This window comes from Tamandua tetradactyla, chromosome 12 (genome assembly GCF_023851605.1).
Source record: "Tamandua tetradactyla isolate mTamTet1 chromosome 12, mTamTet1.pri, whole genome shotgun sequence".
NCBI lineage: Eukaryota > Metazoa > Chordata > Mammalia > Pilosa > Myrmecophagidae > Tamandua > Tamandua tetradactyla.
This window is the reverse complement of record NC_135338.1, coordinates 5,252,777-5,277,996: the sequence shown is the minus strand read 5'-3', so window position 1 is coordinate 5,277,996 and position 25,220 is coordinate 5,252,777. Positions and strand designations below refer to the sequence as shown.

At 38.3% G+C, this 25,220-nt stretch overlaps 1 protein-coding gene, 1 long non-coding RNA gene and 1 pseudogene across 2 annotated transcripts in view; 1 reads left to right on the top strand and 2 right to left on the bottom strand.

Moving 5' to 3' along the window:
• RTN1 (reticulon 1) overlaps positions 1–25,220 on the bottom strand; it is a 268,450-nt gene that overhangs the window by 226,093 nt on the left and 17,137 nt on the right.
• On the bottom strand, positions 391–13,595 carry LOC143651195 (uncharacterized). Its single transcript, XR_013159903.1, has 4 exons — positions 13,097–13,595; positions 12,564–12,622; positions 2,813–2,985; positions 391–483 (listed from the first exon to the last, which is right to left on the bottom strand). It is a non-coding gene; the product is annotated as an uncharacterized LOC143651195 (long non-coding RNA).
• LOC143652627 (nuclear speckle splicing regulatory protein 1 pseudogene) lies at positions 14,409–16,079 on the top strand (annotated as a pseudogene).

Genomic DNA, 25,220 nt, shown 5'->3' with positions numbered 1-25,220 from the left:
TGACCCATAACAGCCCTGTGTGACAGCACATTATGTACTTCTCTACCTTTCTGTAGTCAAACCTCCCTGTGTTTTCACTTTAGAGACATCAGCATTTGGGAAGGGTCTTTTGCTTTCAAATATTTCTGTAGGATGTATTCTCAGAAGTTGTAGCCCATGCATGCTTCTTCTCATTTTGTGGTATCTAATTTAAGTTCTCCCATACAAGCCGATGAACAGGATATTTCCAGGCTTAATGAGCCATGTAGGAATGAAATAAGTTAGCACCCCATGTATACCCCAGGAAATGAGTTCAGGGGCACCTTATTTACTTTTGTTGCCTCATACAAAAGCCCCTGAAATGGGGCTTAGCAGTGCAATCTTACATTTTTAGTCATCATTCAGAATCATCTCCTCTGACACTGGCACACTTCTGTATATTTTTGCTGTCATTTCCTGAAGACCTGCAAATATGTGTCCTTGTGTTTTATTCTAAAAGGAAAGCTAGAGAATTGAATAAACATGATCAGGTCTCGTGCATTAGACATGAGAGACAGAGCGAGACAGAGATAGAGAAACAGCAAAAGACTACCTGCAATAACTAAACAACGGCCAGGGATTGTGTTTGGTCAGCCCGACACTCCCTAGAGGACTGTGCTCATTTCTGGACTGGACAAAACCCATCCTAAGAGGCTTGTGGACAATGCAGGGTAGAGCACAGAGGGAAGACGAGAGAAGCCTGAAAGAAGAGACCGATGAGGACAGCGCATGTCGGGAGGTCTGGAGGGAGGAAGTGTCCATTCACACACTACAAACAGCCTCAAAACCAAACACCGTGGTCTGGTTATTTTCCGGTTTGCATCTCAAGGACGGCCTGCTGCAGGTGCAGCCACAGAGAGTTCCCGTCACAAAACACCTGGTCACCAGCTGGCTGCGTTACCACAGGGAAAACGCTTCCGTGGCACAACTGACTGTGTGATTTTTCGCCCCCACAACCCAAAAGTAGATGGTGGGGAAAAAAATCTAGCAATGGGGGAAAGGAGGTGTCATGATTTCAGAATGAAAATGTCGATGCTGAAAAGCAGATAAATTTTTTAAGGTACTGAAAATCTATAGTCCCTTATGACAAGTAAGGAACCAGGCGGCCTATAAATAGCACAAGGCAGCATCCTATGCCTCATGCAGTAAAGCTACTTAAGCAGTGCTGTATCTCTGCCCTTCTTCTGCCAACTCTCTTATTATACAATCTTTTGTGTAGGTTTTTACCACATCCCTTCTTGGTCTCACAGCTCAATATTGATTAAGATGAACTTCAGTATATTTAACCCATTGTAGGTCCCCAAATGAGCTTCTTATTTCTATCCTTTCTACCTAAGAGACTGGAATTAATAAACATTAAAGAGTTCTTTCCAAAGCACACAGAATTGTGTTAGAGCCAGGAGGGACTCAAAGGTAGGCTGTGCTCTTGAACCTCAGAGAGTCTGCAATCTCCAGCAGATTAAAACTATATATGAATAACTACAATTCAAGGCAAAATATGCTATTTGACAAAAGTACAGGGTAATAAAAATGTGTTGGGAATTTGAAAGCGTTCCATGTCTCTGCAATTAAGGTACACATTTAAAACAAAACAAAACCTCTATCAGTCAAAAATAGACTAGGGAATGCTGTGTTAACCCCAAGATCTTGGTGACTTTAAGTAACATGTGAGATGTAACCACCAGAAGAAACTGGGTGAAGGATACATGAGACCTCTCTGTACTCTTTGCAACTTCCTGTAAATCTATAGCTGCTTCATCAAAGAAAGTTTAATAAATAAATTTATATAGGGAAAAAAAACCAACCATGTTTTGTTTCTTGCTCATGCTACTTGTCCAAGCAGGGTGGATGTGGACCCCGCAGGAGCCAGACTGAGCGTCGCTTCACCTCTGCGCCTCCAGAGTTGTCAAAGCAGAAGAAAGGAAATGTGGGGCAGTGCATGCTGGCTCTTACAACTTGCACAGCACTTGCATTCACATTCCATTAGCCAATGTAAATCTCATCATCAAACCAAACCTCCTGGGGGCAGGGAGATCCCCGGAGGAGAAATACTTGGCAAACAGCAGCTGAGGATGCAAACTGTATAGTCAGGCAGTTGTTTTGGAAGAGTTTTCTATGAAAAATAATAGCATGTATCTTTGGAGTGTGTTTAGTCTTAAGGGTGATTTCCCTATCCTATCAACAGGGCGCATTCTGAAACGGATTTCATTAGCACACACGCACCCAAACTGGTTAGCAGCAGAATGAGTAACTAACTGGACCCCTCTTCATTGTTCAGCCCACTGCACCCCAGCAGTACACTGCTGTTAGGATGCCTTCCTGAAGACACTGCATGTACTTTAGAGCACTGGATAATGCTAGCTGGAAAGCAATCGCAGCTACATCAGATATGAATCTGAATTTTAAAGTGACCAACTATCTTCAGTGCCAGCATTAAAGATGTTTTATACTGACTCTTCAACTGTATGCCATAAGATTATCAAGCATCAAGCCACAATGAAACCAACCCTGCACTCTCACTCACAATAAAACCAATCTAACACTCACACCCACAAAATCTATAAATCAGCATCCTTTTATCAAGTCAAGGAAGTTTAAAAAGTTGGGCCCAGGTGGCAATAAATGAAAGTGATGAACGAGGAAGAGAAGTCCCAGGGAAAGTTGACTATATTCAGGTGACAGTGGGTAGCAGGGCAGCTTCATGGGAAAGAAACTAGGATGGGGAAACAGGTGCCTTAGGACAAATCCCAGCACTGTTTCCTAGAGGTCCTATGCCCCTGGGCAAATAATTTACCTTCTCCATGTCTCATTTTCTCTATGTTTAAAATGAGGAGATTGTAGTTGATCATCTCTAAGTGCCTTTCTAATTGAGTCAGATTGCTTCTGTTTGAGTTACAGCTCTGTCCAAATAATTAGCTGTGTGACCTCCAGCAGGCGCTTAACCTCTCTGGGCCTCCATTTTCTCATCTGTAAAATGAGGATAGCAATGTAATGTAGTCATGGGGTGGTTGTTAAGAATAGATAAGTTAAAATTTATAAATCCCTTAGAACAGTGTCTGGCATGCAGTAAAAGCTAAATTATTATTATTATTTATTATATTATTATTATCAAAGTGGAAGACACAGAAGAAAAATTCAGAACTCTCAGCCTCTGCATCCTGAACTAGTTCAAGAAAAGGTACAAATGTGTTTTAGGTCAGTTTCCCAACGAGTGTGGGTTAAAAGATAAAAGTTTAAAGTATAGGATAGAGGTCCAAAGAAAAACTGTTATATTTGTACTCTGAAAAAACAAATCTCTGCGCACACACTTGCAAGGAGGACCACCCCGCCTCATGCCAGCACTGGCTGCCTCTCCATCCCTCACACAGTGGCACAGAAGATGCACAACAACCTGCCCCATCAAGGACTTTCCAAGCACCACACCCATGGTCTCTCTGTACTCCAGTAAATCTGACATAGGATCAAGACTGTGGGATTTTGACAGTCACAGCACATGCCAAGCAACTGAAGAGCTCCTTAGCTTACTGCTTCCACCTGCACTTACCACCTCTTCTCCCTTCCATGAGGCCAGAGGACAATCCATTTATTTATTTTCCCTCCCATCTATAGGAAACCTGCATCTCTCTAGAGCATGGAGGCACAATGGAGACAATGCCTGGCAACCATGCTAAGCAGTGGCTGGCAGAACAGCTGTGCATGTGCTCTCTCTCCTCTTGTAAATTGGAGGTAGGGGATAATCTTTCCCTTTAAATGGACTTGTTGTGCAAATGGAAATAGAGGTGCCATGGTGGTGTCATTACTTGAACAAATCTTTGCCGTGTCATTACTCTGTGCAGGGCCTGCAATGTGCACTGTCCTAGACACATTCTCTAGTTTTATGATCTAGAGGTTTCGTCGTGGGAACTCCAGCCTCACTGTTGCTGGTATGTTGCAAGCACTATTATCAACCCTAAATATCCTGCAGTATAGTTATTATTTTTACCTCCTCACAGACTCCATGTGCTCTTCAAGGATGAAAATAAGTACCTTATTTATCTATGAGTTCCCATGGCCTATAAATAGTCATTGAATCCACTTCCTCACTTTTCTTCTCATTCCTGTTAGAAGGCAGGCGTCAAGAAAAGAACTATGTAGTGCCAACCAATGCTAGACTCTAAAAAAGGCTACATATCAGGAGGTACACCAGTGTATCTGGAAGAGAGTATGACAAGGGGCCTTAGGAGAAAAAGAAATGATAAGGTGCATTTGGGTAACTGCCAAACTGAAGCTTAAATATTTCAAAGAAGCAGAGCCTACAAACCTAGAGAAATAGCTCATAACGCAGAGATTTATTTGAAAATGGGACATTTATAACCACATAGACTCATATGGGAAATATAAGTTTAAAAGGGACAAAGTGAATGAAAAAGAACATAATAAATATTGGGCTCCTTATGGTAATTGACAAATATACAAAGTGGTAACATAAAATATGTAATTATAGGAAAGTATTAAATAATAATCAGAAATTTAGTGGCATGATTTGTACATTAATTTAGAGAATATGCATGCTCTGGTAAATATATGGTAATTTCCATTTATTGAGAATGCACACCATAAGAAAAGTCACACAGTCAAAAATATTTGCTCCCCAAAGTAAACGCTATCTCTGAAACACTGCAAGATTCTTCTGAACAATAAATACTTCCAAATTTTCTTTCGATTTAAAAATCATTTCACTAGGAAGAACTACATTAGAAAACTAACACTACCTGGTTTCAAAAATTATCATAAAGTTACAGTAATTAAGAGAGTGTGGAGCTGGCTTAAAAATAGACAAACAGAACAAAGGAACAGAACAGAGAGTTCAGAGATAGAACCACATATATATAGACAACTGACTTTCAACAAAGGCAATTCAGTGGAAAAAGGGTATCTTTCAATAAACAGTGCTAGAAACATTGAATATCCATATGCAACAAAAATTTAGCTATATGCCATGTATATGCCATATACAAAGTTAACTCAAAATGGACCATAGACCTATAAGTAACACCTGAAACTACACAACTTCTAGAAGAAAAGATAGGAGAAAATCTTTGTCACTTAGGTTAGGTAAAGATTTCTTAGATGAAACATTTTAAAAATTCAATTAAAAATTTTGATAAATAGAATTTCATCAAAAAAATAAGGTCTGTTCTTCAAAGGAGACTGTTAAGAAAATGGAAAGATAAGCCACAGACTAGGAGAAATAATTTTAAATCACATATCTGATAAAGGAATATATAAAGTATTATACTTTCAAAACTCAATAATAAGAAAACAAAAACCCTAATAATAAAATGGGCAAAGATGTTAACCGATACCTTGCCAAACAAGATAAATGTAGATGGCAAGTAAGCACAGAAAAGATACTCAAAATCATGAGTTACTAGGGGAATTCAAGTTAAAACCCAGTGAAATAGCACTGCACATCAATTAGAATGATCAAAATTAAAAAGACTGAAAATGTCAAGTTGCGGAGGAAATGGAATGCTCATATACTGGTGATGAGAATGTAAAATGGTATGATCACTTTGAAAAACAGTGTGGCAACTTCTTAGGGGGTTAAATATACAACCACCTTATGATCCAACCACTCTACTCCCAAGTATTTGCACCCAAGAGAAATGAAAACATAAATCTGTGCAAAGACTTGTTCACAATATTCTTCGCAGTTTTGTTTGTAGAAGCCAAAAACTGGAAACCACCGTAATGCCAATGAATGGATGAATGGATGGACAACTTGTGATACAGCCATACAAGGGAATATTATCCAGCAATAGAAATGAGTGACGTATTGATAACACACAACTATGTCCCAATCTCGAAAGAATTACACTTAGTGAAAGAAGCTAGACCAAAAAAGAGCGTACATACTATGTGATCCCATTCATATAAAATTCTAGGGATTGCAAATTAATGTATGAGGACAGAAAGCCGAATTGGAGGTGGGGGTGGTGGCAGGAGGGATGGGTTACAAAGGGTCTCAGGAAACTTTATGGTGATAGGTGTGTTCATTAGCTTGACTGCAGTGGCGGTTTTGTAAGTTTATTAATACGTCATAAAAAAACTTGCACTCTTTAAATATGTGCAGTTTAGTGTAGGTCAATTATACCTCAATAAAAATCTTTAAAAAGAAGAAAGAACAATCATTTTATTTACTTATTCAACGAACATTGGTTGAGCACCTACTCTGTACCAGGCGCTGTTGCAGGCACTTGGGATACAATGGTGAATAAACTGGACAAAAATCCCTTCTATGATCATCTCTAAGTAAGAATAGTGCCTCCATTTTTTTTTTTTTTTTTTTTTTGCATGGGCAGCACCAGGAATCGAACCCGGGTCTCAGGCATGGCAGGTGAGACCTCTGCCACTGAGCCACCTTCGCACCACCCAGTATCTCCATTTTTATAGCTAAAATTGTTTCCTTAATGTCAGAGAACAAAATGGAAACTGGTAGGGTCAAGAGCAGGTCGTCCCCTAACATTTACAAGGTCTGGGGTGAGAGTACACATGGAAGCTCCCAGTACATGGCTAACGTGTAAAAGTGGAGAATCATGGCGGGCCGGGTGGCTCAGTGGCAGAGTTCTCACCTGCCATGCTGGAGATCCGGGTTCGATTCCCGGTGCTGCCCCTGTGGGGGGCCGGAGTGGGAGAGTGAAGAATCGAGCTGTGCCCCGACCAGCCCATCTCCGCTCTCGGGGTCCCACACAGGCTACCGAGCGGCCGTTCGAGGGCCCGCAAATGCGAGGGTAGGGCAGAAGCTCCGGCCACCTGAACCTCGAGGTCACCCAGCGCGCCGAGCTCCTTCCCGGAGCCCCACTTCCCAGACTCAGGAATTCCAGACCATCAGTTCTCAGGGGGCTCCCGAACTAAGCTGCCTGTTTTCTCATGTAGGCCAAAACGGTCCTCTCATTTGTTCAACCGGTTCCTGAGTTGGAAAAGAAGGCATTTTCTTTTCCCAATAGCCAAAAATTGGAAACGAGCCAAACGGCAATGAATAGTTGAATGGATGAACAACTTGTGATACAGCCATACAATGGGATACTACCCAGCGACAGAGATGAGGGAAGTATTGATGACACACAATTACGATGTTCCAAACTCAAAATGATTACGCTTAGTGAAAGAAGCTAGACTAAAAAGAGAGTACATACCGCATGACCCCATTTATATAAAATTATATAAAGATGGAAAAGAAGAAAGTCTATATTTCAGTGTTGGTGACATGCAGAAGCTTCTTAAATGCAGGGCCCCGGTTAGGATTTCCCTGGTCTAAGGTGGCACTGGTCAGGAAGAGAATTTTCGTTTCCAGAAGACCTATATGCCAATCGTTCAAAAGATCAATGAAAAGCATTTGGTAACAGGAAGCAAGCAATTGCTTCAAAGTACAGGGTGGAGCATAGATACAAGGATTCCTTTCTATGGGTGTCCCCACATATCCTGGATTTCACAACTTCATCAAAAATAAGTCTGAACTGACATCAAAATCATTGCAGAAATAGTCTCAAATTCAATGAACCAAAGCACAAGAAGATGAGTAATTTCAATATTTTACATACTTGAGCTGTGATGGGTTTATTCCTTCCTTCGACATACTCTTAGTGAGTTTAAGAAACCATGCCAAGCTATGTGTAAATTAATAAGCTATGCAAGATACTGCCCCAGTCCTCAAGAGTCTTAGAATATAGATATTTAACACAAGAACATACGTGATAAAGTTCATAGAAGTAGGATAGCTAAGAGTAATGGGTTATTCCCATTTTCTCTCCCAGCAGAGAGAAAGAGGAGAAAGAGTGGGCAAGAGATCACTTTTGCTGGAATCATAACAGATATAGCTAGTCTCTGGAAGATGGTAAAAAGGTCATCAAATAAAGATTGAAATTTGGTCTGACCCTTTATAGAATGCATGTGCAAGTTATGCAATAAGAGGTCATCCAGTGCCTGCTTGAACTTCTCAACATACTGGATTTTACTATTCTACTCTTTCTTCTGGCAGCTTTTTCTCACATTGGCTCAAAATGTCCTTCCTTGTAACTTTCAACCACTGACCTCGGTTCTAATTTTGGAACACCCACAGTCACTCTTCTGTAAGAAAATGTTTTAACTATGTTAAGACTGTGATCCTGTCCTAAAGCTTCTCTTTTTCTGGTTTAATAAGAATGGCAATGTTGATGAAGATGAAATGAATGATAGCAGTTGTATCCGTTTCCTATTACTGCTGTAACAAATTACCACAAACTTAGCAGCTCAAAGCAACACAAATTTACTGTTACAGTTCTGGGAGGTCAGAAGTCTGACTGGGCTAAAATCAAGGTATCTGCAGGGCTCTGTTCCTTCTGGAGCTCTTAGGGGAGAATCGTTTCATTGCCTTTTCCAGTTTCTAGAAACTGCCTGCACTCCTTGGCTCAATTCCTTCCTCTCATCACTCCCATTTAACTATTTCAACAATTCTATGAGATGGGACCTATTGCTGTCCACGTTATGCAGTAAGGACTCTGAAGCTCAGAGAAACGAAGGAACTTCCCAGGTCACACAATAATTTTGTTGGTATTATAATTCTTCTTCATAAACCATGGTTTCCAGAGGGCTCACTCTTATTCTCATCTACAGGTGTTGCAACAACTTGCTGCTGCTAGGGAAAATTGATGAAAACAGAAGGGATGACATCTCAGACAGAGAAAATGACATACACAAAGGGATGGAGGCAGGAAAGCAAAAATGCCTCTTTGAGGAGAGGCAAGGAGTCTAGAATGCCCAAAGCAAAAAGTGGGTTGGAGTAGTAGGAGATAAGGCTGGAAAGCGGGCACGTGAACTGGCTTAGAAAAGAAAAAGGAAACGGACTTTAGGTAAAGAAGGATCAAGGAGAAATAAAACCAACACTGAGGTAGGGATGACACAATCATAGGAGTATTTTAGGCAAATTAATCCAGAAAGCACTAAATGGAAAGGATAGGAGTGAAGAGGGAGAAAATGAACAGAACATACATGAGGAAAGGTTTCAGAACTTTCTGAAGAAAATATGAAAGAATTCTTAAATACATGGAAAGAATATCATATACCTGAAGTTTCAATCAAAATCTTTGCTAACATATTTTCCAAAGGGAAAAAAAAAACCCTGCTAGGTTCATGTAGAAAAATGAAAGGGTAAAAATGGCCAGGTATATGTTGAGGAAAACAAAAACAAGGGGGAAATCACCAACTCATAATAAAATATATTATAAAACTATTATTATTAAAATACTGTACAGAGCAGTGAAATGATGGCTAGTGGCAGAATTCTCACCTGCCATGGTTCAAATTTCTGGAGCCTGCCCATACCAAGAAAAAAAAACTGTAGAAATAGTGTAGTGATAGCCAGATTGATGTAACAGAATAGAAGCCTAGAAACAGAAGTAAACACAAGTCTTCAGGAGATGATAAAGGCAGTAATTCAAAAGGATTTAAGAAATGATTATGATTACTGAATCATTATATAGATATCTATTTTTAGTTTCTAGTATACTAGAATACACAGAGGGAAGTACTTGAAATTTCTGAACTGTAATCCAGATGTCTTTATCTCTATTAATGACTGCATAACTATATAGCCTTCAACTTGTGATTGTAAAAAGCTTGTGACTGACCCTCACTTGTACCCCCTTATTGTGTTTTTCAACTTTAGAGTCTTATGATCACTAAAGACAATCTCTAATGTTTATGAATGAAGGAACCTAAGTCAGTGCAGAACTAACACACCCCAGTTCCAAAACTATCTTGCTAGACGTTTTGCCTGACATGCACGGGAGCTTAAATTTTAACCTATAAGTGACCTACTTATTGTAATACTTAAAATCATGTCCATCATCAAATTAAGGCCACCATTTTCTTACATGCATCCTGTGACTGAGCATGTAATCAGTCTATGCGTGCTCAATAATTAGATCACTCAAATCTTGTTACCTCCAGCCACTGTGTTTGTTATCCTAAAACCTGCCCATCTTCTGATAACTATAAAACTATCTGAGTTACTGCAGTTCAGGGAGACAGATATTTAGGCCAGTAGACCATCTGATCTCTTGCTTTGAGCTTAGCAATAAACTTCTTCTCTGTTTGAAACCCCAGTGTCTCAGGAATTAGTCATTTGAGAGCATAAGACAGAAAACCTACCACTTTTGATACATCTCAAAGACAGAGGATGATGACAAATAACCATTTATTTTGATGACAAATAAATGGTGCTAAGATGAGTGGTTAACTTAGAAATAAAGGTGGGTTTTTACATCCATGAACTGAAAAAAAATTTTGTAATTGATTAAATTTGAAATGTAAAGAAATTAAATCTTAAGAAAAATAGAAAATATATGGTGAATAGTTTTTAATCTCAAGGTGAAAGATTATGTATAAAAGTAAAGGAAGAAACAGGGAGGAAACCAATGATAAATTTGACCACAGATGCAAAACACTTCTATATATCAAAAACACCATCAAAAGCAACAACTAATAAACTAATATTAGTGAAATACATGTAGCACAAAAAGTTAGCATCTTTAATATATAAAGAACTTTTATCAACACAAACACATCAATAAAATCCAAAAAAAGCCCTGAACTAAGAATTCATAAGTAAATGCACATGGCAATAAACAAACAAAAACATCTGACTTCATTAGTAGTCAAAAATTAAAATAATACTTGCATTCTTGCTATCGAATCAATAAACATTATTTTAATAATAATATCAAATATTTTTTAGGATAAACAGGAAATCCAATATAATGCTATTGGGAATACATATTAGTTCATCTTTTCTGAAAGGAATTTGACAATTTCTAACAAATGCCATCGGGTGGGCCACGGTGGCTCAGCAGGCAGGAATGCTTGCCTGCAATGCCAGAGGACCCGGGTTCGATTCCCAGTGCCTGCCCATGTGTAAAAAAAAAACAAAAAGCATTCCCATCTTTTGAGCCACCATTTCTACTTTCAAGGATTTCACCCAAAGTAGATATCCACAAAGTATACAAAGATTTATACACAAGAATATTTAATATTATGGGGTATTTTAATGGGGAAAAACTAAAGATTCACTAATAGGGAACCCAATGATTTTAGTACAGCTATAGTATGGAATACTAAATAGACTTTAAAACTGTGTTAATGAAGAATAGTTAATGATATCAAAAGAGGTTGACAATATTCTTTAAAGTGAAAATATGAGTCACAATAAAATGTGTAGAAGATAATTATAAATGTTTTTGGCATATGTGCACATGTGTATATAAATACTTCAAGGATATACAACAAAATATTAATTTCTACGTCTCCTGAAGTTCTCCAGTGGACATAACTGGAGGCATTCCAACCACAAGATTTCATTCCATGTAAAAATTGAGAGTGCAAGAAAAACAAATCATATGTTACACTTTGGCCATTATAACCATATACAATAGAGGAGCTTAAGATCATTAAAACACAGGTATATATCTGACTTAGAAAGTCTCCTACAATCTGTCTTTGCTTATCTCAAATATTGCCTGTGGTAGATTCCGTTGTCAACTTGGCCAGGTGAACATGCCTAGTTCTGTTGCTGTGGACATGAGCCAATGGTACATGAACCTCATCTGTTGCTCATTACATCTGCAGTCGGCTAACAGGCGTGCCTGCTGCAATGAATGATGTTTGACTTAATTGGCTGGTGCTTAAATGAGAGAGTGCAACATAGCACAGCCCAAGCAGCTCAGCATACCTCATCTCAGCACTGGCAGCTCAGCCCAGGCCTTTGGAGATGCAGAAAGAAGTCACCCCGGGGAAAGTTGTTGGAACCCAGGGGCCTGGAGAGAAGCCCAGCAGAGATCACCCTGTGCCTTCCCATGTAAGAGAGAACCTCAGTGGAAAGTTAGCTGCCTTTCCTCTGAAGAACTAACAAAATAAATTCCCTTTTATTAAAAGCCAATTTGTCTCTGGTGTGTTGCATTCCAGCAGCTAACAAACTAGAACATTGCCAATTCCCTCTAGAATGACCCACTTTTGTTTATTTAGTCCTTTTCATTGATTTTCTAGTTTAGCATGTATTACTCAAGTTTAATAAGGAAACAACATCATAGCAAAATGAAGAGAGGTTTTCTTTAGTCTATTTTCCTAGCAAAATCTTCCAAATTTCTGAAGTTGAAACACCTCACTAAGGATCAGAAAGACTGAAAATGAGCAATAGAATTGAATTAAGTGGATTTATTTGAATGGATCATCTTAAGACTTTTTTCTGTCTAACACTGTTTCATGTTACTAACAAATATATGGAGATATAATTCAGTTTATACTAGAAATCAAACTTCTATATGTCTATTACTACAAAATTACTTTCTGGTTACAGAAACCCTGTTTTTCTTCTAAGAATTTCCAAAACACACTAAGCTTATCCTTAGCTTCAGTTCATAAAATGCATTACGATTTTTTTTCATTATTACTATAATTATTGCTATATCAAGGTAATATCTTCTTATGTTAACCTGTCAGACAACTCAGGGAAATATAAAGAAAGATGATACCTTCCTCCCTCCATCCTGATCCTACTGTCCTGAGAAACTGGACTTAATTATTTGGCACCCTGGAAAACACATTTAAAAAAGCAAAAGTTCAGACAACTAGCAAACTTTATTGTATTTTTAGAATGTATTAATCTACATACATATAAGAAAGTCAATGGAAACAGATCAAAAGTGCTTCTAAATTTCTGCCAATTTCAAATTTGAAACCTGAAACCTTTTCCATAAATTAAAGCTAAAATTTTAACAAATTTGGTTTGATCCACGGGGGGGGGGGGGGGGGGGGGGGGGGGGAGGGATCAGCTTTTTTTCTCTCTAATACAGCTAATTTATTTTAGACTATAAATTTCCTTCATACAATTATCAATCACACAAAGCTTAAGTGAGAATCTGTTTTCAATGATAAACATGCAAAAAAAATTTTTAATTGATGCTTATCTTCCCTGTAAACATAATGTATCCTCTCTGTTCTAAGATAACGTCAGTTCTTCGTGCTCTATAATTAAACCTGCTTTCCACCTTTTCCTTTTATTTACCTCTCCTGAACTTTTCAAAATAGGTTTCCATAAGCTTTCCCAAACTCTTTCACTTTCCGCCTTGACGCTCTATGCGTCACTCAACTTCCTCTGACGCTAATCCCCTCCAGGGTTGGTCCATCCTGGTCACCAGAAGGACACCGGGACAGACCGTTACTGGCAACGTGTTGGATGTTGAATTCCCCTAACGCTGTCTCCATTTTCCAACATCAGGGAAAATGAGGATCATTTTTATCCACTTCAGAAAACTGATGTGAGGCTTATATAAATAGAGTCCAGACTAGTTATAAACTGAATAACCACCCTCTCCTCGCCACCTTCAGTTGGCATCTTGCTTAAGAGCACAGGTTTTCAAGCCAGACCAACTCGCTCTACCTTTTTCCAGGTGTGTGATCTTGGACACAGTCTTATTTTCTCTACACCTCAATGTCCTCCTCTGCAAGTTGGAGATTTAAAAAAAGTAGCTACCACATATGGTTATTGTAAGGATTAAGCATGATAACATTTGAAAACCATGTATTGTATAGTATGCAATCAGTGAATGTTGGCTACCTACATTTTCATATCATTTCATCCCTTCACTCTCATAACAAACTGAAACTAAAATAGTTTTACATCTCCATCCTTCAAAATGTTCCTGATTTTCCCTCTGTTCTTCCTCTCATATGGACTTGCTCCCTCTGGGAACTTCATCAATAATACTTCCACATGATTAGGATGTTTTTCAATGAAAAAGTAGCCAATTTTGTAGCCCCTGAGATGCCACACTCTTTCATGAGAAGCACTTTATAACCACATCACATGGAACTTTCACCAAGTGGCACAATACTTTGTTCATGTCATTCATAAAGGTAATTTGCACAAGCTATGACTAAATGGAAATAACCACTGGGCAACTTGAGTGTCAGGCATTCTTTACGTGGTGTCTTTAGATGGTGTACTCTACTCTTACCTTCTTTGGGCCTCAGTTCCTCATCTAAATAAAAAGTATGGACAATAATCCATACCTCTAATGTGAAAATTAAATAGTGTAAAGGACTAAATATCGATTCTAAATATAATTTGATTAAAGATGTTAGCCATGAAGCAACCGTTAAAAATAGTGAAAGATGGGGAGAAGGTAACAAGATAGTGACTCTGGGCAGGTAAAGCACAAAAGTCCTGATTCCTGCCCTCCCTTCTTATTTTAGGGACATTGTGCTGAGAAGCTACAGAAAAGGATATAGAACTTACTTTGCCTACGAAAACCCAGAAGTTGCACTCTGTTTTACAAAAACCATCAGTGTTTGGGAATAATTCTGATGATGATGATACCGCTGTGAGTGAAAGCCTATAGAAGGAAGCTGCTGAGAAGCAAGTGATGAAACAGATCAAACTGGAAATACAGAAGGCCCTTGCAGAAGATGTCATCATGTCTGAATATGATAGTATTTATGATGAAATGCAGAAAAAAAAGGAGAAAAGAAATCCCAAACGACTCTTGGAAAAAGACCGAAAGCCCAAGTATATTCACAACTTAGTAAAAGCAGTTGAGATCAGAAGAAAAGAGCAGGAAAAAAAGAATAGAAAAGAAAAGTCAAAAAGAATGAGAAATGGAAAATGGAGAATTTGCTGATAGTCATTAGTGTCATTTGCTTATTAAAAAAACTACAAGGGAGAGCTGAAGAGGAGAAAGAGAAAAGAGGGCTGCTGCACTTGAAGCACATTTGGATGTAACTAAGCAGAACGACCTCGGTGGATTTTATAGGCACCTATTAAATCAAGCAGCTGGTGAAGAGGAAGTACCTAACTGCAGCTTTCATGAAGCCAAGTCTGGAATAAAGGAAGAGAAATCAAGAGGTTACTCTGATGAAGTGAGTTCAGAGAACGAAATACCGCATGAGAAATGGGTTCTCCAAACGGCTGTGGAGGTAGAGGAAAACCCAGATGCAGACAGTGATTTGGATGCTAAGAGCTGCGAGGATGATGAAATGGAAGAAAATCGTAAAGTGAACTGCAGAGGATTAAAGGCCTCCCAGAATGACCCTGAGATCACAGGAATCAAACCCACTCATGGTCAGTTTGTGAACAAAGAGGACACAGTGCCAAATGCCACGCAAAAAGTCCCAAGTCAGGAGGACATGAGAACAGGGAAGATAAGCTCCCAGAGAGACAACCCAGGGACCAGGAGAGGCATTACACTGACCTGATTACCTAAAAGAAAGGAGGGCTTTCCATCGGCATCTCGAGGCCAAGCATTGAGAATTTAACTGGAAGAGGCGTGAACAAGAAGTTAAACCAGGAGGAAGAGACAGAGAAAGAAATGACAAAGAGTGGAAAAGGGAGAGAGATAGGGAGAAATATCCCCCAAGAGAACAAGAAAGAGATCAAGAACGAAATGATGGTAACCGACACAGTGAGAAGGGCGGAGAGAAGGAAGAGAAAAGCAAAGAGAAGGAAGAGAAAAGCAAAGAGAAGGAAGAGCATGCGGAAGTTCGGAAGGAAAGATATGAGAACAATGACAAATACAAAGTCAGGGAAAATGATAAGTAAGTGTTCAATCTTCAGAAAGAAATCAAGACAGAAAAAAAAGGCAGCCCAAGTTCTAGAGCAAAGAATAGGTTATTTGACCAGGAAAAAAAAAAACAGTAAAATGAGAAACATGGACAAGGAAAGAAGCCAAGAGAAACCCTTTATCTCTGAAACATCCTCTGGGAGCAAAACACAGAATCACAGAGAAAAGGCTAGAAAAGGGCAACAAACAAGAGTCTACCTGAAGCAGTAAGCAAGTTTGTAAAATAGAACTAAGAAACTGTCAAGTCTGCTAGACAAGTGCTTAGCCAGGCAAATGGCACGGGTTAATGCAAAGACCTATCCTGAGAAGGAAGAAAGATTTATGGAAGCACAGACAAATTATTTCTTCTGGATCATGCTGTACAGAAGAAAAAAAAGTATGATAACAATTTTGGGGAGGATTTTTAAAAATATTTTTTTTCAAAATTGATTTTTGGTTTAGGTTTAAATCAAAAGACAGACTTTTACTTGAATATCTGAATTTATATAATCTTACTTAATACCACATATTTGGTTATATTCAAGTAATCATTAAGAGTGTGCTTAATGCCTATAGTATTTAATGAAACTGGCTCTACCACAACCATTAAAAAATGATTTAAATGACTATCCTAGTATTGATTTTGATACAGGAGTTGTCTTGTTTTACAAATACAGAATTTCAGATTATGATATGTGGGAGAGAACAATTAATTAGAAAGAGGATATGGCTATACTTTATGCTCTGAAATTTGTATTACAGTACAAAGTGTGTGTCCTACATCTTGTCTCAATAACTTTTTAGCTCACAGCATACTTGGGTTTAAGCAAAAATAAAAATAATGATATGCTGGGGGTGTGAGGGTAGTTCAGTGGTAGAATTCTCGCCTGCCAGGCAGGAGACCCAGGTTTGATTCTTGGTCCATGCACTTTCCAAAAAAAACAAACAAGCACAACAAACAAACAAACAAATTCAACAAATGTTGCTGCAGTAATTGGATACTCACATGGGAAAATTAAAACTGTGACCCCTCCATACAGCATACAAAAAAAAACAGTGATATGATTATAAAATAATAATAATAATAATGAAAGATGTATAGCTAAAAGACCAAGGGAGGAAATAAAATGGACAGTAATGGATATTTGATTATGTTAAAGAAGACAGAAACAAAATAACAGAGAACAAAAACCAGATGAGAGAAATAAAAACAAGTAAAGATGGTAGATTTAAGCCCACTCATCTCAATAACAACAGAAATACAAATGTCTAAACTCCATATAAAAAGAATGGTCAGGCTGGTTAAAACTGAAAGACTCAATGGTATGAGTGGTTTCAGGAAGGAATGAAGCTGTAAGGCATGCAACTAGGTGAATGAAGCTTGAGGACATTATGCTGAGTGCAATAAATCAGAAACAAAAGAACAAATATTGTAAGCTCTCACTAATATAAACTAACTATAATGAAGAAACACTGAGAATTGAATACGAGAGCATAGGTTATCAGGGGATAGAACATGGGCAGAGATTGGACAATCAATGATTAGGGAGCACATAATGTACAATACGGCTAACTGTAAAAGTTCCTAGATTGTAAGCTCTTACAGCAGTCGTGTCTAGTGACCTGAGTTGTAACTGTTATTTCTAAATTCTGAGATGCTGAGTTCTTTGTGTATAACCTGGTAGTTCCCTGGAACTTTTGGTATCCATGTGACATCTGAGAGTTAGAGCTCTGCAGCTCTGAAAGTCAACAATACTCCATACAGCAACTGTTAAAGAAGCAGAAAAAGAGATCAGACTTCAATTAGAAATATGAATGAAATGGGCTTGGTTAGGACTAAGGTAAATTAGAATGCAAGGTAAAGGATGATATTGACTGTAGTTTAAAACTTCAATATCTGTATGAGGACAAAGGAAGAGACATTTATTTGGTACAAAATTTATATTTTTCTGTAACACATTATCTAATTTAACCTATATAGTCACTTGATTTAAACAACATAATTGCATGGAACCTAGAATAGGGAATGAGATCTTGTTATTCTGTACAGGTTAATATAATACCCCGATACATCATAGAGTATTTAGGACAGAAAATAAAAAAAGTGTTTGCAAAGTTCCCTTGAGGGAATGGGGAAAATGTGGAAATACTAACTTTCCTACCTCAGGAATTCCTGATATTCTAGCAATTAGCTCTAGCACGACCATCAAAAAATGGTTAAATTAGGGACTCCCAATTTAATAAGTCAAGCCTTCAATCTTGGGGCTTGCCCTTTTGAAATGTATTCCTGGAGAAGGAGTCACTAGGCCTACTTATAATTATGCCTAAGAATAATCCCCAGAGAAACTTTTTTGTTGTTCAGATGTGGCCTCTCTCTCTAAGCCATCTCTGCAAATAAATTCACTACCCTCCCCATACATGAGCCATGACTCCAGGGGTGTAAGTCTCCTTGGCAACATGGGACATGACTCCCAGGGATGAGCCTGGTTCTGGCATCATGGGATTCAGAATGCCTTCTTGACCAAAAGGGGGGAAAGAAATGGAACAAGATAAAGTTGCAACGTCTAAGAGATTTCAAATAGAGGCAAGAGGTCATTCTGGAGGTTATTCTTATACATTAATAGATACTCTTTTTTAATTTCTAGTGTATTATAATAGCTAGAAGGAAATACTTAAAACTGCTGAACTGTAATCCAGTAAACTTGATTGTTGATGATGAATTGTATACCTATATCACTTTTATTGTGTGACCACGTGATTGCAAAAACCATGTGACTGGCATGTCCTTTATCTAATGTATGAGCAGATGAGTAATAAACAAACAAATAAATAAATAAATGGGGGGGTAAGGGGTATGGGATGTTTGGGGTGTTCTTTATTTTTACTTCATTTTATTTCATTTTTTTGGAGTAATGACAATGTCCTAAAATTGATGGTGGTGTTTAATGCATAACTATATGATGATACTGTGAGACACTGATTGTATACTTTGGATGGATTATATGGTATGTGAATACATCACAATAAAATTTCATTAAAAAAAAAGTAAGCAGGCGTACCAATTGTATTCTTAGGTACATAAACTTAAGAGAAACATTTGCATAGATCCTCAAAATGATATATTTTAGAATGTTCATAGCAGATGTATTCATAATAGCCAAAAATCTGAATAAACCCAAATTCCCATCAATAAGTAAATGAATAAGCAAATTGTGATACATTCCTACAGTAGAACATCACATATTAATACAAAAATAATAAATTATCAATATACACAATAACATGGATGGATCTCAGAAACATCTTGAGCAAATGAAACCAGACATAAAATTATTCCTTTCATATGATGTTCAAAAACAGACAAAACTATTCTGTAATGATAGAAACCAGAATAATGGATGCCTCTAGGGATGGGGGGGTTGCCCTGGGAGAAGAAATATGAAGAAGCCTTCCTGGGTACGGAAACGTTGTAGCTCTTAGCTTGAGTAATGGTTATGTGGGTGTGAATACATGGAGCACAACAATTAAGATTTGTGTACTTTTCTGCTTGTAAGTTTTTTAAAAAGTAGATTGAGTGGGATAATTGTTAAATCACAGAATCAGCCTGACACATTGGTGATGTTTGATAAATTGTCGTTATGATCATTATTCTAGTTTAAATAGATTCCACTAACATTTACTAAGCAAGTGTAACTAACTGGGCACACCTGAAAGATAAGCTAAAACCAACTGAAATCAGAAGGCATTTGTGATTTGAGAGGGCAATTGTGAAAAAGAGAGGGAAATTTCACTAATGTCAGACACTGGAAGAAATACATAATATCCTACAAACGGTTAGATAAACTTCATAAAATGTTTATAAATTACATAGCTATTGGAGTTTTGTCACTAGTGTCAATTGTTTTCAAAGACCCCAATTTAGAAAGCAAAAATTATGGTATAGTGTCTTTTTACAAACATTTTAATGGCACTAGGGAAAAAAAGAGATTTATTTTAAGAAAATAAATGGGTTAAGATTTAGGTCAAAATCCCAAATTGATTTGTGTTTGTCCTTAATTTTCTCCGTGAAAAGGCTGCTTTGAGAATCTCAATACCCTCTTGGGAGCCCTTTGCTCCCTTCCTCTCCACAAGAATACAGGTTGTTTTAGTAAAGAAGGTGTGATTCCTGTCTGGGCAAAATAAAAAGTAAAGCCTATAGAGTAGCATGTCCTTGAGATCAGCTTACTGCAGGTTTTATAAATGCCACTTTGGAGACTGAAGTGAGACAAAATCCAGATTGCAATAGCTGCTTTGTTATTCATATGAAAATAAAAAGAAAGTTGTATGGTTATTATGTAGGGGGAAAAAAGGGTTTTGAAATTGGGAAACTACATAAAGTGAGCAAGGTGCAACAAAGAAGCATGTGACACCATGACACTTTCTAAATATGGAAGAACTGTATGGAGTACTTGGAGATTTTACAACTTCTTTAAATTGTCTGCTTTTAATCGCCTCCCTGCAGGCTCCTCAATACTCTACAAAGAACACCAGCCAGTCATTCATTCACTCATTTGTTGATTCCTTCTTTCAATAAACATGTTTTGAACGCCCTTATACACCAAGCACTTTTCTAGGCACCGGAGAATCAGACACAACCTGCAGGGTACGTTATGCCTCCCAACACAAAGGCAAAATGAACTGGATCTTCACAGGGGAGTTGCTACCTCAAATTTCCGAATATAGAGTATCTGATAGTATCTTTCCTTGCCTCAACTTGTCAATCAGAAATGATTGGGAAGGCAGGCCACGGTGGCTCAGCAGATAAGAATGCTTGCCTGCCATGTGTGAGGACCCAGGTTTGATTCCCGGTGCCTGCCCATGTAAAAAAAAAAGAAATGATTGGGAAATGAATGAAGGTCAAAGCCCATTTTCCTGGAGACAGAACGATGCTGTTTCAGTCTGCAAACGCTGAATGGGAAAGCAATTGCTTCCATTTTACAACCAGAACAATCAGCTTCTTCCACTGAGCTGTGAGGGGGTTGGACGTGGGAGCGGTTCAGCTAATGAAAAAGAAAAGGTCCATCTCACACCCAGATTCTGTCGTGCTATGAAAGAATTTGAGCCATCCTTCCAGTATGTGATACTTTAATTCACCACCTTTTTGGATACTGCAGATAAAGAGTTATAAGTCACCATATTAAAGCGACAAGAATCTTTCACACTTCATATTTCCATAATCAAAATCAAGGAAGCACATTACGCCAAAAGTAGAACCCCAGAAGCTTTGCTAATCATGGACATATTTTATATTTCAGTTCTAGGTGATCTCATAAAGCACTGTGGCAAGGTCTTAAAATATTCTATAGCCATGGTTCAGTCACGTTCCCTGGTCAGCTCAGGTGGAAATACAAAGGGGTCAGGATAACAGCTCACCTAAGAAATCACCATAATTAGCCTTGCTTGAATGCTGTGGTTTTCCAGGCTCAGGTCTAAGTGCCTTTTACATCTAATAACTAATTTAATCATTGCAACAACCCCATAAGCAGAGTCTACTGATTTACAGATGAAGAAACTGAGAATCCAAGAACTCAATCAACTTGTCCAGGGTTGCACAGTTAAAAAATGGTGGTCCAGGATTAAAATTCAGGCAAAACTACTCCAGATCCTATGCTGTCAAATGCTGGTCTCACTTAAGCACCTGTCAGGAGAGGCTAATTTTTCCTTAGTTCCTGATGCAGCCCGAGAAGCGTTTGAAGGACTTACACCAAGTTATGCAATGTATTACTTTCTTACCAAGCCTTATCAACTCTGCCACCTTAAAACCTTTAAAGGATTTCTCTGATAATGCAATCAATTTCATGTGAGCCAACAAAGGGAACCAAAAAGAGGTTCTGAAGAAATCATCTTACTTTCTTTTGCCTAAAAAAGTGAATCTCCTATTGTTTTACTTAGCAATTATCAAATGGGTTAATATTTAATTGGGGATCATTCTGATATATCTCATTAGCACTTATTCAACTATTTTGTCCTCTAAGATGTTAAAGTTTCAAGTAATATTTACAGATGATAAATAATGAGATCATAAGAATGTGATTATGCAATCAACTGATATTCAAACAGGTCAATGTTGTCCCATATCAGTAAGTGCTAATAAATATTTTAAAGTTACTTAAGTAGAACCTAATTTCCTTTTAAGTGAATTTGACATTGTAGCATCACAACATTAATTTAAAAATTCGAAAGGTTCATCTTTCATACTGTGTTTATAAAAGCCCTACCTTTGTGTTTCCTAATGGTTTCTCTTTGTCTGCATAATCAATATTGCTGATGACCATTACCTTAAAGGCAAGTTCAGTGCATTATGATTTTAATATTAATACATTACATTTGCAATGGAGCGCTATTATCTTTCAAAGTGGTTTCATGTTTATCTCTCTCTTCCTGTACCCACATCTCACTTAGCATCACCATCCACCCACAAGCCTGAGCCAGAAACTAAAATCATTCTTAAATCTGTCTCATCTCCAAGTTCCATGCACTGTACTTCATAAAAATCTCTGCATGTGAACCCCTCTTGCTCTCCATTGCCGCAGCCTAAGCCTCACCACGTCTCACTTAGACTGCTGTGGAAGCCTCTCAACTAACCCCCAGTAGAACCTCCCATATTGCAAGACGACTCGTTTTTTTTAATTGTATAATATAACATATATACGAAGCCAAGAAAGAAAAAAAAGCAATAATTTTCAAAGCACTCTTCAATAAGTAACTACAGGACAGATCTCAGAGTTTGTCATAAGCTACCATTCCATCATCTCAGATTAAGACTGCTTTATCTTAATACAAATCTAACAGTGTGCCTATCTTACTGAAAAAAAAGAAACCTTCAAATGACGCTTCCTGACAGCGAGAATAAAATCTAAGGTTCTTAGTATGGCCACCAACAGCTTTAAATTTTTCACGATCCAGTCTCTATCCATGGTTTCCTTCTCATCATCCCTTTTCCCACAAGGTTCTAGTCTCTCTACAGAGCTCCTTGTCATTACCCAATGGATGTCATCCTTTAAGGCCAACTACATGTCACCTCCTTTGATGCCCCAGGTGAAGCTGGGCTTCACTCACCACCCTTCCATATTACTTTTCAAATGTCCTTATTATATAATTTGCCACATTGTATATTAATTACCTGTGTTTAAATATAGTCCTCATATAAGTAGGCTTGAAAAGGACAAAAGCAACAACAAAAATAGAACTCAGTTATTGCATCCAAGACTTGAAGTGAGCACAAAGTAAATGACTTTGCATTCAGGAAGGAGATTCTTCAGGTAGGATTTAATCTGGAAGTTTTTCCTCTTACTGCCAAAATTCTCAGTAAGTCAGTCCCTTCAAACCTGCCTCCAACATCATCATTACTAACACCTGTCCCACCCCCAAATCATATACATGTATTTTCTTAGGTGCATAGTCTGGGAATTGAACCGAGGTCTCTGGCATGGAAGGCGAGCGTTCTACCACGGAACCACCTGCCAAATCACATTTTAACATAGGCAAAGAAAGCATTTCAGGCAGCTGTCATGGAATTCTGTTCAGGATATGCTACAGGCAAAAGAAAAAAATCTCCTAAATTCCAGCATCATACTACCTATAACTATACTAGATTAGGGACAACACTAGCTGTCACTGTCAACATACATTTCACAAAGGCTCCATTTTTAAAATCTGAACTTGGAACAATTGCAGAAAAGAGATCTCTGAAATAACAGCCCTGGTGCCTGCAAGCAACCAGACAAGAGACGGTCGTTAGGGCACGTCACCCAGGTTTGTAAACAAGAGGTCAGCGATGTTGTGGAATGAGGACGACGAAAGAAGAGAACCAAGGCCAGGGGTGTAACGTCTCTGCTACCCTTTCCCAGCTATGGATTAGCTGCTGTTTTTGTAAGAAAGGAGAAACGGGGTGTCTGAGATGATAAACTCTGGCCCAATTGCTGCTTCTCCTCCTTCTCGCCTTTCAGCCATGGCGGACATCACTTCACCAATCCCACCCTTCTTTCCAGCCTTCTTCTCACTTCGGCACTCACATCTAGGCTGCCACAAGCCAGCAATCAGAGTTGGCATATGCATGTATACACACACACACACACACACACACACACACACACAAACACCGACACCTTGTTCATGAGGTTCTCAGTACTTGCCACAGGGCACCTATCAAGCCAATATTTCTCAAATGTTTTCAAGTAAGTAAGCATAACAGGATGAGCACCTCAGGGTCAGCATGGAGGACACTTACTTAAAACAGTTTTTAAAACGGCATGTGAATTTACTCCATAATGCATCCATTTATTTGCATTAAAAGTGTCCTAAAAGGCTTAGTACTGAACAAAACTGACTTCGTCTAGCCTGGCTTTGAGTGCCCTTGGTCCTTGGCCAGGTGCCTGCATGCCTGTTCGAGATGCAGAATCTGCCCAATTCTGAAAGCCACGTGCAATGACATAGAGGCAGCCATTTTCTGGGGACTGAGCTAGTTTATTTACCAGGAAAAATCTGGAGACTTAAAGACAAATGCAAATAAAGAGCTCTGTACCCCATCATCACTATCTGGAAACCTAGAGTCTGAGAGGAAAAAAAATAGGATTCCTTCTTGAAAATGCAAGAAAGAAGAAATGTGGCTTTAAGCAGTGCTGCTCTCTCTGTCTGAATAATCTTCCATATGCCTTATCTGGATAACTTCTCATCCTTTAAAACTCAGCTCCAGAGCCACTTCCAGTAAAAAGCTTTTTCTGACCTTCACTTCTGTTTAAATGCGTGGCATAGCACTGTGTACTCACTACTCTCATATTTCTTCACATCAAAATACAGCTGCTGCTTTATTTATCTCTCCCATTAGACTGTAAGATTCTTGAGGAGAGACTTTTTTAAAATCTTTATATCCACAGCATTTAGCATAATACTGGGCATGTAAATGTAGAGTAATGAATAGTTAGTCTCCCACCCTTTATTACTGCTCCCCATGAACACCACAGTAGAAAATATTTTTGTAGCACCAACAGTATTTAAAAGTGTGCAATGACAAAATGATGCTTCCATTCTACTTCCCAAAGACATTTTATCTGGGCAGGCCATAAAAAAATAATAAATGGAAAATGTTTTAAGTATTAAAATCTGTTAAGTTCAATTGCTGGTGTTTCGCATGCTCCCATTGTCTTATGATTATTACGGACTCACACAAGTTTTAAGCAAGGATGTAAAACCCCAATAATAAAAATGTGTAAGTGCTACTAGTTCAAAGTCCATTCACAGGGCTTAATAAACAACATCGCATGCTTTTATCAAAAAATTGTGGAATCCTGAAACAGAAAGGGATATAAAGAATATTTGAAGGCATCTAGTGCAACATCACAGGCAAATTATCATCTAAACATTTATGATAAGTGATGGCACACTGTGTGCTCGAACCCTTCCAGTGACAGAAAACACCCTACTTCCTATTACATTCCTTTTTGAATAGCTTTAACCCCTGCAAACTCTTCCTATCACATGAAGAGGTAGCAACACAAATAGGCAAGGTCAGGCATAGATGGAGGAAGTTGGCACACATTATCCAGCCCAGCA